The sequence below is a fragment of the Plectropomus leopardus genome, chromosome 10, assembly GCF_026936395.1.
Source record: "Plectropomus leopardus strain MGB_pleo_1.0 chromosome 10, ASM2693639v1, whole genome shotgun sequence".
NCBI classification, from domain to species: domain Eukaryota; kingdom Metazoa; phylum Chordata; class Actinopteri; order Perciformes; family Serranidae; genus Plectropomus; species Plectropomus leopardus.
This window is the reverse complement of record NC_142185.1, coordinates 6,921,352-6,936,670: the sequence shown is the minus strand read 5'-3', so window position 1 is coordinate 6,936,670 and position 15,319 is coordinate 6,921,352. Positions and strand designations below refer to the sequence as shown.

The following is a 15,319-nucleotide window of genomic DNA, read 5'->3' as shown; positions in this document are numbered from 1 at the left end:
AATGCTGAAAGGGACGCCGACTTATTACACACATGCACGCAAACATAAACATTCCCACACCAGAAACGTGCGTGCACCTTGACTTACTGTCCCTGTGATGCCCTGCAGCCTCACAGCGGAACAGAATTTGGCAGAGGTGACTATATCACCTTAATAAAAATAATGAAGATTAATTGCTTTTTTCGCACTGTAACCTAAGAGAGTGGCGCTCAGCATTTTCTGTTATTTTTGCCTTCGGGTGTCTTCTACCAGGGTGGCTTCCACAGTCTCTGGCACTCCCATTAAATAATGTTGTTAAAATTAAACTGCAATCTCTGCCTCATCTCATGGAGCCTGTCATCAGCTGTGTGATGTAGAGTTTTTAATTTATAACATAAAAGGAAGCCAACAGGATGTCCCTCTGGCTTTACTCAAATATTCATTAGCAGTTACAGTAACTTACCCTAAATTAGCTCTGCTAAAGGTTAGGTTACATTTAGGAAGAATCATGGTTTGGGTTAAAAAAAGTAACTTAGTGTATGTTCGTATTTTACGCTTAGGGACTGTTTGGCACATTTTAAGAATTTTCATTCTTTATTTTTTTGATAATTTTGGCTGTGTTCATGCATTTGGCATACATTTTGGCAAGATTGTGTATTTTTTTTAATCTTGGAATTTCCAGTTTAGCTCCTACATAAGTCTAAAATACAAAACAAAACAAAATTGTAACATTTATCCTGTTAGGTGCAAAAAAAACCCCATTCACAGCCAAGTTATGCTTCAAACACAAAAAAAATGTGTATTTGAACTCTAAATGCGCTAATAAATCACATACATTTTTGAATGATTTTTGGGCCTTTTTTTTTTATAGGACAGCCATAGAGTGAAAGCGGGGGAGAGAGAGAGGATGACATGCAGCAAAAGGCCATGGGTTGGAATTGAACCAACGGCACTGCGGCACAGACATAGCCTTTGTACATGGGGCGCCCACTCTACCAGGTGAGCTACTTGATACTTAATTTGTGTTTTTTTCTGTCCAGGTAATAAATAGTCTTAACAGGTATTTTACAACAAAACAAAAAAAAAACATATTTATTTGGTCATGCTTTGAAACAAATTGCATTTATATTTTATTAGTCATCAGTACTTAAAATACTGAATCCAGTATGTTAAAACCTCCTGAGATTCCTGAGATCCTGAGTATTCTGCGTACATTGCATCATTAAAAAATCTCATCAGAGTGGTATTTCCCCTGTTCATTTTGATTATTTGATTATTATTTAGGAAAAGATATGAAGTAAATACTATCAATCTTGTGTTCTTGTGTTTGTCTCATGTTTGCATTATAAAATGTTTAAATGAAAAATACGTGCTTTAACAATATGTTTAATTGACTGAAACATGCCTTGCATTTCCACCTTGCCTCATGTTTAGACATACTTGTTCAAAAAGGGTGTGTGGCAGGGAAAAAGACTGGGTTAAAATGTGTAAGGCAGAATGCAGAATAAAGTGCCTGAATAATGGTTAATACCTCATCCTCGGATGCAGTGAGTCCTGAATTCTGTAGTGACGCTGAAACATACGAAGAGAAAAGGCAGGCCCTCAGTTGTGCTCTGTCAACAGGTGACATTTGTTTCTTGTTTCTTTTTCACTTACTGCCTGTCAGCCCTTTTTAATGTTCTAAAAAACCTCAGCTGTACATAACAAGCCTCAGTTGCACTTAACCAAAGCTAAGTAAGCATGTTAACATATAAGTGTGTCAGCAAGTTATGCTAACATGCTAACACAATGGCTAATGGGACTCAAAAGTCTTGGTTTGGCCTGGAGTGTGGGACGAGGAGATGTATTGACCCAAAAGTGTCATGAGAAATAAATCAGGGGATTGCCAGAACCATTAGGATTAATCATCTGGATACCATAAAAGTTTGTGCAGTATTTCACAATAATCCATCCAATATTTGTCAAGACAAACCACCTGACCAACTTGAATCGACACTAGAATGTGTGTTTGGTTAAAAACATTTTTAAATCCTCTTGAACTGTGCAAAGTTCTTCAGATGGAAAAATGACAATTTGTCATCCTTTTTTGTCATATAACAAATATATAATATATACGTATATACGTATATACACACACACAATATATGTATAGACATGGCTTTGATTAGGACTCAGCATGACACCACACATGGCGCTGATCTGATCGGGAGTGTGCTGGTTGGCTTCAGTTGCAAGTTGGACGCCTCACAACCCCTGGCTTGCCAAATCTCTGGGTTTCACTGCTACAAACAGCCGACTTGGGGGATTTGGTTCCCCAGTAATTGTTGTGTGCGATCATTGCTGGGCTCTCCCCTGCTTTTTTTTGCTGTGCCCAAGTGGCCATTGTTGTAATGTTGCTCCCCAGCTGTAATCACAGGCAGATGGCTGCAGGGCCTCGCTGCTCGATCTTGATGGGGCTTTCCCCGTTCAAATCAATGAGGTCCGCTTACAGAGAGGTGTGATGTAAGGTGTTTGCGAAGAAGGATGCTTATTTCAGAGGTTTGAGACGGCCAGATTTTGGATGTTAGGTTCGACACATTGCCAGTTGGCAATGGATATGTTTTCGGGAAGTCCAGTCAGTCTGTCATACAAGTGTCCAGGTTTTACTGTAGTGATAGCAGTTCATGATTTCAAAATGCACAAGACGGGGGAGAGAGACTGGTGTTACTCACACCAGTAATAACAAAAAATTAAAAAGGTAATCTGTGGAATTCTCTTGCAAACAACAGAAGTTATGTTTACATAGTGTTTCTCACCAAAATGCATTGCTTGTGTCCTCAAGACCTTGCTCATGAGAAGTTTGAAAGTTGATTGTGTAACATTTTAATGCGTTGTTTACTTCGGCTAGCTTCTTTCCTGCCTGTGTTGGCATATTGTATAGTCTCTTGGTTTGTGATTGCTGTCAACTGTCAGTGAAGAAGCGTGAAACCGTTGGCAAGAATGTATCTCGTTTCCACATGCTCCTCTGTGTGCATACGTGTCATTGTACGTGCCCGTGTGTTGTACACAAAAAACAGCAAAGTACTTTGCAACTAGGCCCGTTAGGATGGTTACGTGATTGCCTTATTGTGGGATATATGGACCTGACCTCCATCATTTTGCTGACCTTGATATTGCCCTTTTTGTATGTGTGTGTTTGTTTACATGAGAATGTAACCAAATTTTAGCCAGTAGATGACAGAATAAGCAGCAGGGTTTTTACTTGGGTGCAGTGATTCTTCACTTTTTTTCTCTCTCCACGTTGGCCTATGTGTGCAAGTTCAAATAACAATAAAAAAAAACAAAAACACTTAAAAGGCAACACAACGTACCTTCCTGGTAGCCTGCAGCTGCTGAGGAACAGTCTCGATTCGTTAGCTTGCCAGCCCCTTGTAACTAGCCAAAAAGTTTGTCGTTTCTACTTTCAGTTTGACCACACAAGGCTTTTTATTGTGAAATATCTGCAGGACAGTAATGTTGACAATACAGTGGCCTGCAGGGCTCCATATATGAGTGGATATAAATGCAGATTTACAGTGGTCCCTCGTTTATTGCGGGAGTTACGTTCTAAAAATAACCCGCAATAGGCGAAATCCGCGAAGTAGTCAGCTTTATTTTTTACAATAATACAATAATATAATTTACTTTTTTTTATTATAGATATTTTAAGGCTGTAAAACTCCTCACTACACACCTTAAACACTTTTCTAGGACAGGCATTATCATCATAACATAACACATCAACACAAACACAAAGTTCAAACCTTCTTAGAAAAATAAGTCCAGTATTATAGAATGAAACTAAAGATCAAAACCTGTTTTCAGGCCCAAACATTTGTTTGAGAAATAAAAATATAAACGTTTTCCTATAAATAAATATGATGGCTTTTAGAAGAAATAACGAATTTAATTTTAACGATCAACCTACGAGGCTGGACAGAAATTATTAATAGTGACTCACGAGTATTTCACAGTTCCTCCGACCGTGCCTAGCGATCGAAGATTTATGTAAATTTGGCAAGCTGAACGCATTTTGTACTGTACAGGAGACACAGCACGGAGGAGACTGATTGACAATGGTCTACAGGCCCTTAGCCAATCAGGACACAGAACACAATGCGCTGTAAAAAAAAAAAAAGCATGCAAAATTGCACTAAAAAAAATCCGCGAAAGTGCGAGGCCGCGAAAGGTGAACTGCGTTATAGCGAGGGACCACTGTATTTGTGAAAATACAGTAATTACTGCAGTAGGCAACTCCAGAACTGTTCTGCTTTCTGGCAGTTTGGCCTTTTTCCAGTTTATGGCTATTTAACATTAGAATGATGCAACACGTTTTGGACACTTGCAGTCAGTGTAAGAGGCTCTATGCTAAGACTATGCACTTTGTTGTGTGTTGTTTCATCTCAGTTGTTCAGTTGTTTCTGTGAAACTGAAACTTCAGTGTAGTGAAAAAGTACATAATTACTGCTTTTCCGTTTGAGGGATATTTTTTCTTCTTTAGTAGGATACTGTGATGTATCATAGATTAATTGTCTTGCAATAAATGTATTATTGCAGAATTGCAATATTGCGGTAGCATCGTTATCGTCGGCCAAGTATTGTGATATTATCATACTTACTTATCATACTTACCCTGGTTACACTGCGATTCCCATGGTACTGCCCACATTCAGTATGCATATCACCGTGGCAGACAATGGTCACTTGAATTTGTCACTTCAACCTGAATTTTCTATACACCTTTTTAAATATATCTGGAAATTATATTTTATTATCTGAATATATGTGTATATATATATATATATATATATATATATATATATATATATATATATATATATATATATTATTTCTCAGACTCAATTTCCAATGTCTGAATATTCCTAAGAATTAAAAGTTAATTGCTATTTGAAATAGTGTACTTGCAATAATATCCTATTATATTGTTATTATTATATCATTTATCTCAATTATCTTTGCAACAATTTTCCTGATAGGCCTATTTACAGCATAACTCAATAGGGCCAATAGTGGGTCAAAACTCAACAGGTTTCTTTTAAAAGGGGACCCAGTACAAAGACATGCTACATGAAGTATTTCCAACAGTAAACCACAAACTTAGAAACTTATTTTACTGAAATAGCATCCCTCACAGTCTATGGTCACCACAGAGCTGGCCTTTTCCCTCACACAGCTGCTCCTGCTGCCGTGTTTGTCAGCTTTTTTGGCCACAAAGCAGGTTGGGTTCAGCTTCAACTGACAAAACAATGAAATGCAATCAAAATTTGTGGCTTGTAACAATTTACAGCACATTGCATGTGTGGATTATCACTTGAGCAGACCTGGAGTTGCTTAAACGTCGTCGAGCCCAGAGCCGCACAGTTCATAGAAGTACACTGCACGTGTCCCACAGGCCTGAGGGAAATTAGTGTTTACCCCTAAATTAAACTCAAAAATATGCCACGTTTGTTTGATTACATACAGCCGCATAAGGGATGTTTTGATGGCCCAATCAAAATATTTTTTCACGATATCTGTGGTGGCAATATGTTTGTGGAGTGATTCCAGCACACACAAACACACTCACACACACACACACACACACACACTCACACACACACACACACAAAAAAAAAAATGCGGTTGGAAGGTATCAGCGATTTCCCTGAAAATGATTGTGTTCTGCCTGAGGAAAAACATAGAACGTGCCAACTCCGTCAAAGTTTCAAAACACTTTCACAGCCCCTCTCGATGTTTAACCTTGAGGTTTTTTTTCAGTTCATCTCCTATTTCAAGTGTGCTTTTGTTTTCTTTTTCTCAGTTTCATCTGATATTGTAGTGATCAAAGAATTATGTCACCAAGAAATAATCACACTATGTATATGGATGGTGCTTTGACTTATTATTCAGGTTTAAGTGAGAGTTTTCTCTCACTTTTCTGCTTTTTCTGCTTTTAAAATGACCCATACCTGAGCTCTTTGTCAGCCTGGATATAGTACTGATTAATGTGTCCCAACCTGCTGGTGAGGCTCTTCCATTTCTCTCTGCCTCTTCTGCGCAGGCAAATAAGCCAGTGTGCCAAATGCTTAAGGGAACTAAGGCCAAGGAGTGAACGAAAAAAGTGCACTGAAGTGCCTCAAATGAAGCCATGTGAGGTCAGGTGTGGTTTCCCTCCCAGTATGGAGCTGAGAGAACAGTGACAGAGGGAGTGGTGTGGGCTGTGACATTCCAGGAAAGGTGAAGTCAGAGTTACAAAAGGATTTGTGGGCAAGCGAGAAAATTAGGGGAAAGAACACCAAACACATCAAAAGCTATTAAGCAGAGAAATTATTTTTCTAGAAGAGCAATAAAAAGGTATTCAGCATTCCCACACTGAATCACCGAACCTGATTCCTGGAAAAGTCTTCCAACCCACACATCCATTTGGCCATGAGACACCTCAACTGTTACTTTGCCACACTCTGTTTCACCTCCAAGAAAAAAAGAACACTTGATATCATTTGTCTAATGAGCTATGACTCACTCTGAAAATGTAAATGTGAAACCCATTTACACCCCAAAAGTCTTTTATTTCTGTCACTCTTTCCCCTTTTCTCTTGTTACTCCTCCCCTCATACTGCGCTGATTTGTACAAGAGAGGAAAAAAAAAGCGAGGACACTTTGAACTTTGAGGACAAAGTCATGTGAAAATGAAATTATTCCTTAAGAGGCCGTGCTCCCTGTGCTCGGCCGAGGGGCTAATTTACTGCTAGGTCCTACAAGATTTACTACAAGAGCAGCGGGATAGCATTTGATTTAGGATAGCAAGCAAAGAAAGTGTGGCATACACATATGTCTGGAAATGGCATGGGAAGTTTTGCAGTTTTAGGATTTAGATACGGATCCTTGTATGTTTTTTTGGGAGTTCCGTGTACTTAACTTTACTAAATACAAGCACCTAGTAATTTAAGCCGTGTGCAAAACATAACCAACACCTAAGCAACGTATCAAGTCTTACACAAGCTGTACTTTTGGATGCATGAATTAAAAAGACATGCAGTAACTGGAAATTCTCACCAGACACAAGATGTGTGCAGAGCATAAACGCGACTGACGTATCCATGCATTCAGTATGCATCAACTTAATCTTCTGTTATGGCGTCACTGTGCTCAGAATAAACTGTCCTGGCAGCAGTGAAGCTCCTGAGGAGCTAAAAGGACAGTGGCCAGACAAATTGTCTTTATCAGGCTAATCAGTAATTAAATAGAACAGACTTGTTTTCAGGTAGGATCCATGAGAATAAATACAGGATGAAAACTCTGCCATCCATCTACCTATTTTCATCCGTTCATCTCAGAGTTGAGGGGTGCAGCAGGCTGAGCAAGGTATTCCAGATATCCCTCTCCCCAGCAACATTTTCCAGCTCCTCCTCTGTTTTCTGGGTCTCCCGTGGGGCCTCCTACAAGTTGGACATACCCTGAAAACCTTGAGCAGAAAGCGGTCTGATCAGATACCAAACACCTGGATTGGAAATTTTTGACGCAAAAGTGCAGAGGCTCTACTCCGAGCTCCCTCTGTAAGTCTGAGCTCCTCAGGCTGAGCCCAGATACCGTACACTTGAATCTGTAATCTCAATGTTTCGATCGTTGCCCAAAGCTCATAACCATAGACTAGGGTTGGGATATAGATGGAACCAGGAATCGAGAGCTTTGCCATGCAGCTCAGCTTTCTCTTCTTCACTGTGGTCCAGTGCAACTTACTGCTTCCACTCACATTTTATTCTCAGTCATGAACAACACCCTAAACTTCTTCGCTGGGGGCATTAACTCACTTTCAACCCAGAGGGAGTAAGCCATCATTTATTGGCAAGACCACCATGGCACCAGAGGCACTGATTCTAATCCTGACCACTTCACACTCTGCAAACCGCCCCGGTGCATGCTGGAGGTCAAGATGTGATGAAGCCAGCAGAACCACATCATCAGCAAAGAGCAGAGATGCAGTTCAGAGGTCTCCCAACAGGACAATCTCCTGTCTGCAAGGACAAGGAGACAAGGACAAACGTGGTGGAAGCAAACACCCACTAAAAATGTGTTTGACTTTGTGCCAATTTTACGGACTCAGCTCTTGCTTTGATTGTACAAATACCGCATGGCTTGTTGCCTCAACTCTGGTATCCCCTTACCCCCACCCCCAACTTCCCTCTTATAATATCTGCATTGCCCCTCCTGAATCCGAGGTTCGACAGTTGGTCGGAGCCTCCTTTTTAGCATCCTGTAATGCACTTTCCCAGGGAGACTGAGTAGTTCTGTAGACACTGTCCCCGACCTCCAGGAGACAGCATGTCACTCAAGACAGCTCCATAGCCTTCAGCATCTCAGAGCAAATCTCATCCAAACCTGTCGCCTCATACTGAGGAACTTTTTGACTACTCAGCAACCTCTGCCAGAGATATGGGTAAGGTTACACCTGAAAACTGCATTCTTTTTACTGATTGTTTTATCTGCCCTACTTACTCGAATTCTTTATGTGCACAGTGAAACAAGAAAGCACAAATTGAAACTGAAGGCGTTAATCATTGTATATGGTTAGTCAGTAAATAAAGCAGGGGAAGAAGAAGGGTCATTACAAAGTATACGTAACTTACAAACTATAAACTGAGTAGATTTATTCCAGTGTACTGAATAATGTATGTGTTGTCAGGTAAGGGTTTTCTGAAGATAACCAAAAAAGGGTTGTCATTGGTTACTGTAGCATGGCTATGGTTAATTGCTCTTTGAAAGGCCCTGCACACCAATGGCTCTCTCACACAGGTGATTTTAATGCTGTTGCCTGTGTTTGTGTGTGTGTGTGTGTGTGTGCACTGTGCTTGATTGACAACTCCTTCACTCACCTACAAGTCTGTTGCACCTGCCGAACAAATTACACCTCATTGTACTTAGTTTGTTTTGTCAAACTTTTGTTTTCAAGGTGAGGAATAAACTTTCACAACAGAATGCAATTCACAGTTTCAGCCTCAATACTTATTTCTTACATCTGTTTCCACAATGGGCACGACTGTAGTTCTAACAAAAGCACTGATATGTTTGTTGTAAAACTTTTTCTCTGTACGTGACAGCCAAGAGATCATTACCATTTTTTTTGCAGCATTATTAAATTTATTGCCTCAGCGAAAGCTGACCTGTCTGCATTTCAGACCATAAAAGGTGCTTTAGAAAATGACTTACAGGCAAAAGATTTTTTTGTAAGTGAAATAGTGTGTTAAAAAGAGGGGATAACATGCATACATAACCTTGCATATCATATTATATCATACAACTCTGTATTTCATTCTACTTTAAAGGAACAATTGTCACTGTCTTCCTTCTTGTCCTCTACCTCACACTTTCTCTATGGCTTTTCTCTTTTCCTCTCTCTTTCTGGCCCATAAATCTTCCTGTTTCTCTAAGTGGATCCTGGGCGTTTGTCCCAGCCACAGTGCTATTCTCCCAGGGTATTTATGAAGTCTTTCTACTCGTTCATCACACTATGACACGGCCTCCTTGACAAAGCGAATCAGTCCTTTATATTAAATGGAATTTCACTATGATGTACTGCAGCCATCCATTTTATCTCGAAACACGCGGTAAGAACGAAGGAATTTACATTGACACACCTCTTGTATGCCTCCTTCGGACACGGAATACATCACAATTCTAGCTTCATCTGTTTGTTAAAGTGGTGGCTTTTGTCATTCAAACATTGATCTCAATTGTGTACAAGTTCCGTAATAGTTCTAATAATGTACCACAAAACCTGTCTGGATTGTACCATAATGGTTGGGCAGTATTTGGCACCTAGTGCATTGAATATGAATTCTGCTGCATGTTCAACAGGCCAAAATGCTATATGTCATCAGTATTAATGAATTTTTTTGGCCTATACACAATCAGCAGATATGGAGCTACATTAGCATTAATTTGGAGTTATGTTTCTGGTTCCTTGATAAGTATATGTTTAATATTTGCCCTCTTTTTTGCTCTATTTTGGATTTTGCAAACTCCTGAGGGAAATTTCTGGCTCTTTTGTTGCTAAATGCAAAATGTTTACAAGCTTCGTCTCTTTGCTGGGGATCGTGGTTGCTACATATTAAGACCCCCCCATCTCAGACGTTAAATGCCACTAGCAGCTGTGTGACTTTGCCAGTCTATGAGAAATATGTTCAAGTTGTTAAGGTCAACACTTTCACCATATGTAGCAAGTTCATGTGAAATGCTAATTCTAAGCTTAACATGGATTTTGTGCATTGTTTAGTTGCAAATATTCATATAATGTGATACAGTGCACTTAGCAAATAAGCTTACTAGGCAAAATAACTTGTTGAACAATTTTTTTTTTTTTTAAGATTAATTTTTGGGCTTTTTAATGCCTGTATTCGACAGGACAGCGTAAGTGTGAAAGGGGAAGAGAGAGAGGAGGCGACATGCAGCAAAGGGCCAAGCTGGAATTGAACCTGTGGCTGCTGCGGCCAGGACATGCGGGAGCCCGCTCAACCCACTGAGCCGACAGGCGCCCCACATGTTGATTTTTTACTGCATGCAGGGCTTCAGCCGATTAGACTGTTTAGTGCAGCTTTAAAGGAATACTTAAGCTCCCAAATGACCATTTGTAGCCTTTATCAATTACTCACCATATGTTAAATTGAATTTGTGAAGAAAGCCTTTATTTCCCGCTTGACTCCACTGAATAAACCTGAGGAAATTCTTGATGAATTAAAGTAAGCAACAGCCTTTGACAGCAGCTGTAGCTATGTATGAAAACATCTGTGAACAAACTTTACACAACTCTTGTGTTATAATCCAGCTCTTATTTAAATAGTCATATGCTTTGCGCATCCCAAACAGACAGCCCTCTCCAATGGGGACTGGAGTCCCGCTTCGAAGAAAGCATCGATTAATTTTTCCCCTTCATCCCAGTTAGAAAGGGTTCTGTTTAAGAAGTACCGAGCAAATGACTGGATGAATAAGACTTGAATTATACTGCACGAGGTGTGTGAGAGTTTGTATACAGATGTTTTAAATAGTTTTGCTGTTTTTTAGCGCAGACTATAATGTCTTAAGTTTATTGAGACTTTTGTCAGTTTTTTGATTTGTCCACCGCGAAGGCATGCGAGAAAAACAAAGTTTTCCTCTTAAGTTCAACATAACACGAGGTGAGTAACTGATTAACAGATGATAATTGGACTTATTCCTATGATTTTACCAAAATAAGGAAACTTTTTAATAGAAAATCTTTTGTTATAGTTTGTATTTATCCTTTTTTGTGTTGCAATCCAAAGTTAAACACTACATGTAATAGAAATATGCTCAAAGGGCAGTTTAGACACAAACAAGAATGTTCTTCTGCCAAGTTCTTCTAGTTTCAATAATACATCAATCAGAACTGTTATTTTTGTCTTGAAGCACCACATCATATGCCCAGGTATGTATTTGTTCAAGTTGACAGGTGAATAACAACCCAAGGTTCACTGCGTTTTTGTTTTTTTCTCTCTTTTTATCATCATGGCACCTCCCTTTATATAATGCCTAGCAAAACATTTTTTTTATAGTCCTTGAAGTTAAATGCACACCAGTGACTTTCAAGAGCATTTTTCTGTGTCAAAGGCGAGACGATGTCAGCGGAGTGCAAAGGCATTAGTTCATGTGTTTATCATACAAAGGTATGTATACGCAGTGAAACATGAGGACATTCAATGAGTGACATCTTGAAGTCTCTAACTTTTCAGATTCAAGTGAAATAGTTGCTCCACCTTTAAAATCAGAGACTCTAATCCAGTGCAGTCATTGTATGTGCAACATAACAACATCTGTACGGAGAGCATACATTAGGATAATAATGCTGAGCTGGCGTTTTGGCAGGCCACCCGCTATCTGTTCTGGATTGAGTTTATACTAAAAGGAGGGAGGGGGTTCAGGCGTCAGCCACTGTGTAAGTCTGGGTTTAAACGGAGAGTGGCACAATGGAAACTGTCTTTCCTTGCATTCAGCCTCCTTAGCGTGCAGATTGCAGTCGTTGCATGTCCAGAATGACTCCTGTACAGTGCAATTAAATCTTTTGGGAGGACTACTTCATACAAACACCCTAAAATACACTGTGAGCTTTACAATGTAGCACTCCATTTCTGAAAACCAGCACAATTGGCTGGAATCAAACATGAATTGCCTTGTAGTTTCTCTGAGAAGCCTCAAAGGTAAACAGTGGCTTAGCAAAGTCAATATTTACTGCATTTGAGGCCGCTATTTCAACAGGCCGGGCACCGCGCGGCCACGACTGGACCCCTCTCATTGTCTGGAGCCTGTTTCTGTGTTGTTTAGCTCTTGAACACTGTACTGCTGTCAGCATTTGAACTTGGGTCACACACACACAGACATATTTTATTTACCTCTGTGGATAAATGCTGATCCAGATAAGAGATTGTCACTTAGCAACCACAGTCAACATGGCCAGCATCAGAGAACTAGAGAGTTTTTTTTTTTTTTTTTTTACACTAACAGTATTTCCATCCGATAGTTTTGCATGTAATACGTTAGCTGTGTTATCATTGGCACTGGAAACGAGAGCCCCCCTTTGACAAATATGGTTGCACAATCAGATTGTAGCGAGATGGATATAAACTGCATCCAAGTTAAGCATGCAAACTTGGAACTGGCCAACAGTCGGCTGTGGCACCGCAGAGATTTTTCCGATACGTCAGCGTGATTTCTGTCAGGAGATTTAACCATCTTAAAAGCCAATTAGAGATGTTGGCTGTTTTATTGTGAATGAATCCAAAGCGTTGAGTTTCATCAAGGTTTCCCATATGCTTGCTCAGCATTAATAACAGATGTCACAAAGTGAGAGCACGGAGAGGCTGATGATGTGACCAGGGGCAGATGTCGTATGTTACAACTTCCTGAATATAATGACCCCGGCTTAAATGTCATTATCTTAACTCTCTGCGGCATTTCACTCTCAATCGCTTTACAGTGTAACTGCACAGCATTACATTGGCCTGTAACTGTGGGAAGGTGAAACAACGTGATTAACATTATGTGAACTGGAGGCTTTCAGTTGTCTTTCTGTGTTTTGTTACTAGTGATATGGAAGCCGTGTTTGCTGCCAGAAAGATAAGAGAATAATTAGACAGAGCAAAAAGCGATTGCACACCTGTCAATTAAAGGGAAAAGGCATTATTAAATATTCTCCAACAAATTCAACAAAAAAGAACAAAATCAAAAACTTTTTTCCAACATCTATTTAGAACTTCCCAGCCCGGTCTGTATTTGTCCTCATTCATGTCTTCCAAACACAGAAATCTTTAAAGGTATTCTATGCAGTTATCTCTCTTAATCATCAGTTATGACCCTCTGTCAGGGTGTATTTATCTGTAAATATTTGCCCACAATTAAAAACTGCATAAAATCCAGGTTGAATTTTAAATAAATGTGTTACGAAAGGCCAAAGGCCAGAGGCTTATATAAACAGACCTCCCCAAAAAATAAATGACAACAAAGAGCAAAAATCGTAACCAATCAGGAAACATAAATCCAATAAAAACCAAGAAGAACATAGAACACAATACAAATGGTAAAAGAAAAATGTAAATATTTATATATATATATATATATATATATATATATATATATATATATATACACACACACATCCAGAAATAATCAAACATCATGAACAAATGACAACAATAATGACAATTTCTTTTTAGATCTTAGATGATAATATTTTGATAATGTCTGCTTTACCATTCCATATCTGCACACCACAATATCTAATCATAGACTGGCCATGTTTTTTCTGAAATGGAAGCTGAAGCTGATGGACCTGTCTTGAATTATATGAATGAATCTGTGAATTAAGTATAAAGAAATTGCTACTGCACAGACAGGCTAGTGTGGGACATTGTTGTTTTATTTTTCAGAGGGATTAATAATGATTGGAAAGGTAGTGAGTATTTTCTTTTTGTTACGCACTCTGAGTGTGGGCCCCATAATGACCATTTGTATCAGTATCAGTTCCTCAGCTCATGTTATGTTGGATACATGAAGGAAATGCAGTTGCACCTGCATTCCACTGACTAGAGATCAAAAGCATGCACGCAAATAGTATGGTATTAATGGAAAAGTGTATGTATGAGAGGCACTGGGCGCACGACTTGATAGATGAGACTTGGATTATACTGCACAAGTTGGGTGTCAGTTTGTAAATGGATGTTTGATATAGTGTTCCAGTGGTAAATGTCACTGCCTTGTACTTTGACCTTGTACCTTGTACTTGAATTTTCTCCATTTCACGATTCCTCATTCACTGGAGGCACGTGAAAATAGATTTCTTACGACATAACACGGGGTTAGTAATTGATACGCAAATGGTGATTTTGTGGGTGAAGGACTCCATTGAAATATTTAATATAAATAGATATAGAAATTTCAGCACTGCAAGCACTGTATTACTATGTATTAGTCCGTCATTTCAAACAGGGAATGGTCATGTTGGCTTCTGTGTTTGATAGGCATAATTGATGTCTGTCTTTTATATCATCAGAAAGTATATATATATATAAGTATATATATATCAGAAAGTCTTAATTGGGGTTTTTCATGATAACAAATATTGCATATAAATAAAACAATTTTGGGCAGCAAATTTGGTATACCATAAAATTAAAAGGCATATGAAAAACCAAAACAAAACCAACCAAAAAAACGAAACAACAACAAAGAAACAGCAGCAATGAAAAATGAAATGAAATAAAATAAGATAAAATACAATAAAAGGAAAAAAAAAGAAAAGAAAAGAAAAAATCAGAGTTGGAAATAAAATGCTTTAACAGTAGTTATAATGTACATTATGTTGAAAATTACATGGGTTACAGCACTTAATATTCTTATTTCAGATTGCCTTGGAACCTAGCCCTGTCTTTGGTTTTATTGGTCTTTATCAACATTTTTTTTTGAAAAAGTCCACAATGCTCTCCCATGTATTTTCAAAGACCGACAGCTTTCCTTTTATAATATATGTTACCATCTTTCCATCCCATAGCTATTGCTGTCTGTCTTTTTATATCATTATCATGATTTGGTGGCATCACCTGCTCTTGCCACATTCCTCCTCTTCAGTTTTTAGTTTCATTTCTTCTCTTTCACATTTTTGCCCAGCTTATCCTCGTCTCTGTCTCTGGATTTGCTGTGGTCTCTCTCAACTCTTTATATAATGTCCGATCTTTTGTCTCCCCTCTACCTGTATGTGTATCTGTATGTCCAGTTGGTCTTCCCTGCTGCCTTTTGTAACTTTTGCCTCCTTGTGAAT

The 15,319-nt window shown here is 38.9% G+C and overlaps 1 long non-coding RNA gene across 1 annotated transcript in view; it reads left to right on the top strand.

Annotated features, from left to right (window-relative positions):
• Positions 1-15,319, top strand: part of LOC148188473 (uncharacterized) — a 218,152-nt gene that overhangs the window by 42,390 nt on the left and 160,443 nt on the right. Inside the window, exon 2 of the long non-coding RNA XR_015777758.1 lies at positions 851-978. This is a non-coding gene — a long non-coding RNA (uncharacterized LOC148188473). The remainder of the gene's footprint in view (positions 1-850; positions 979-15,319) is intronic.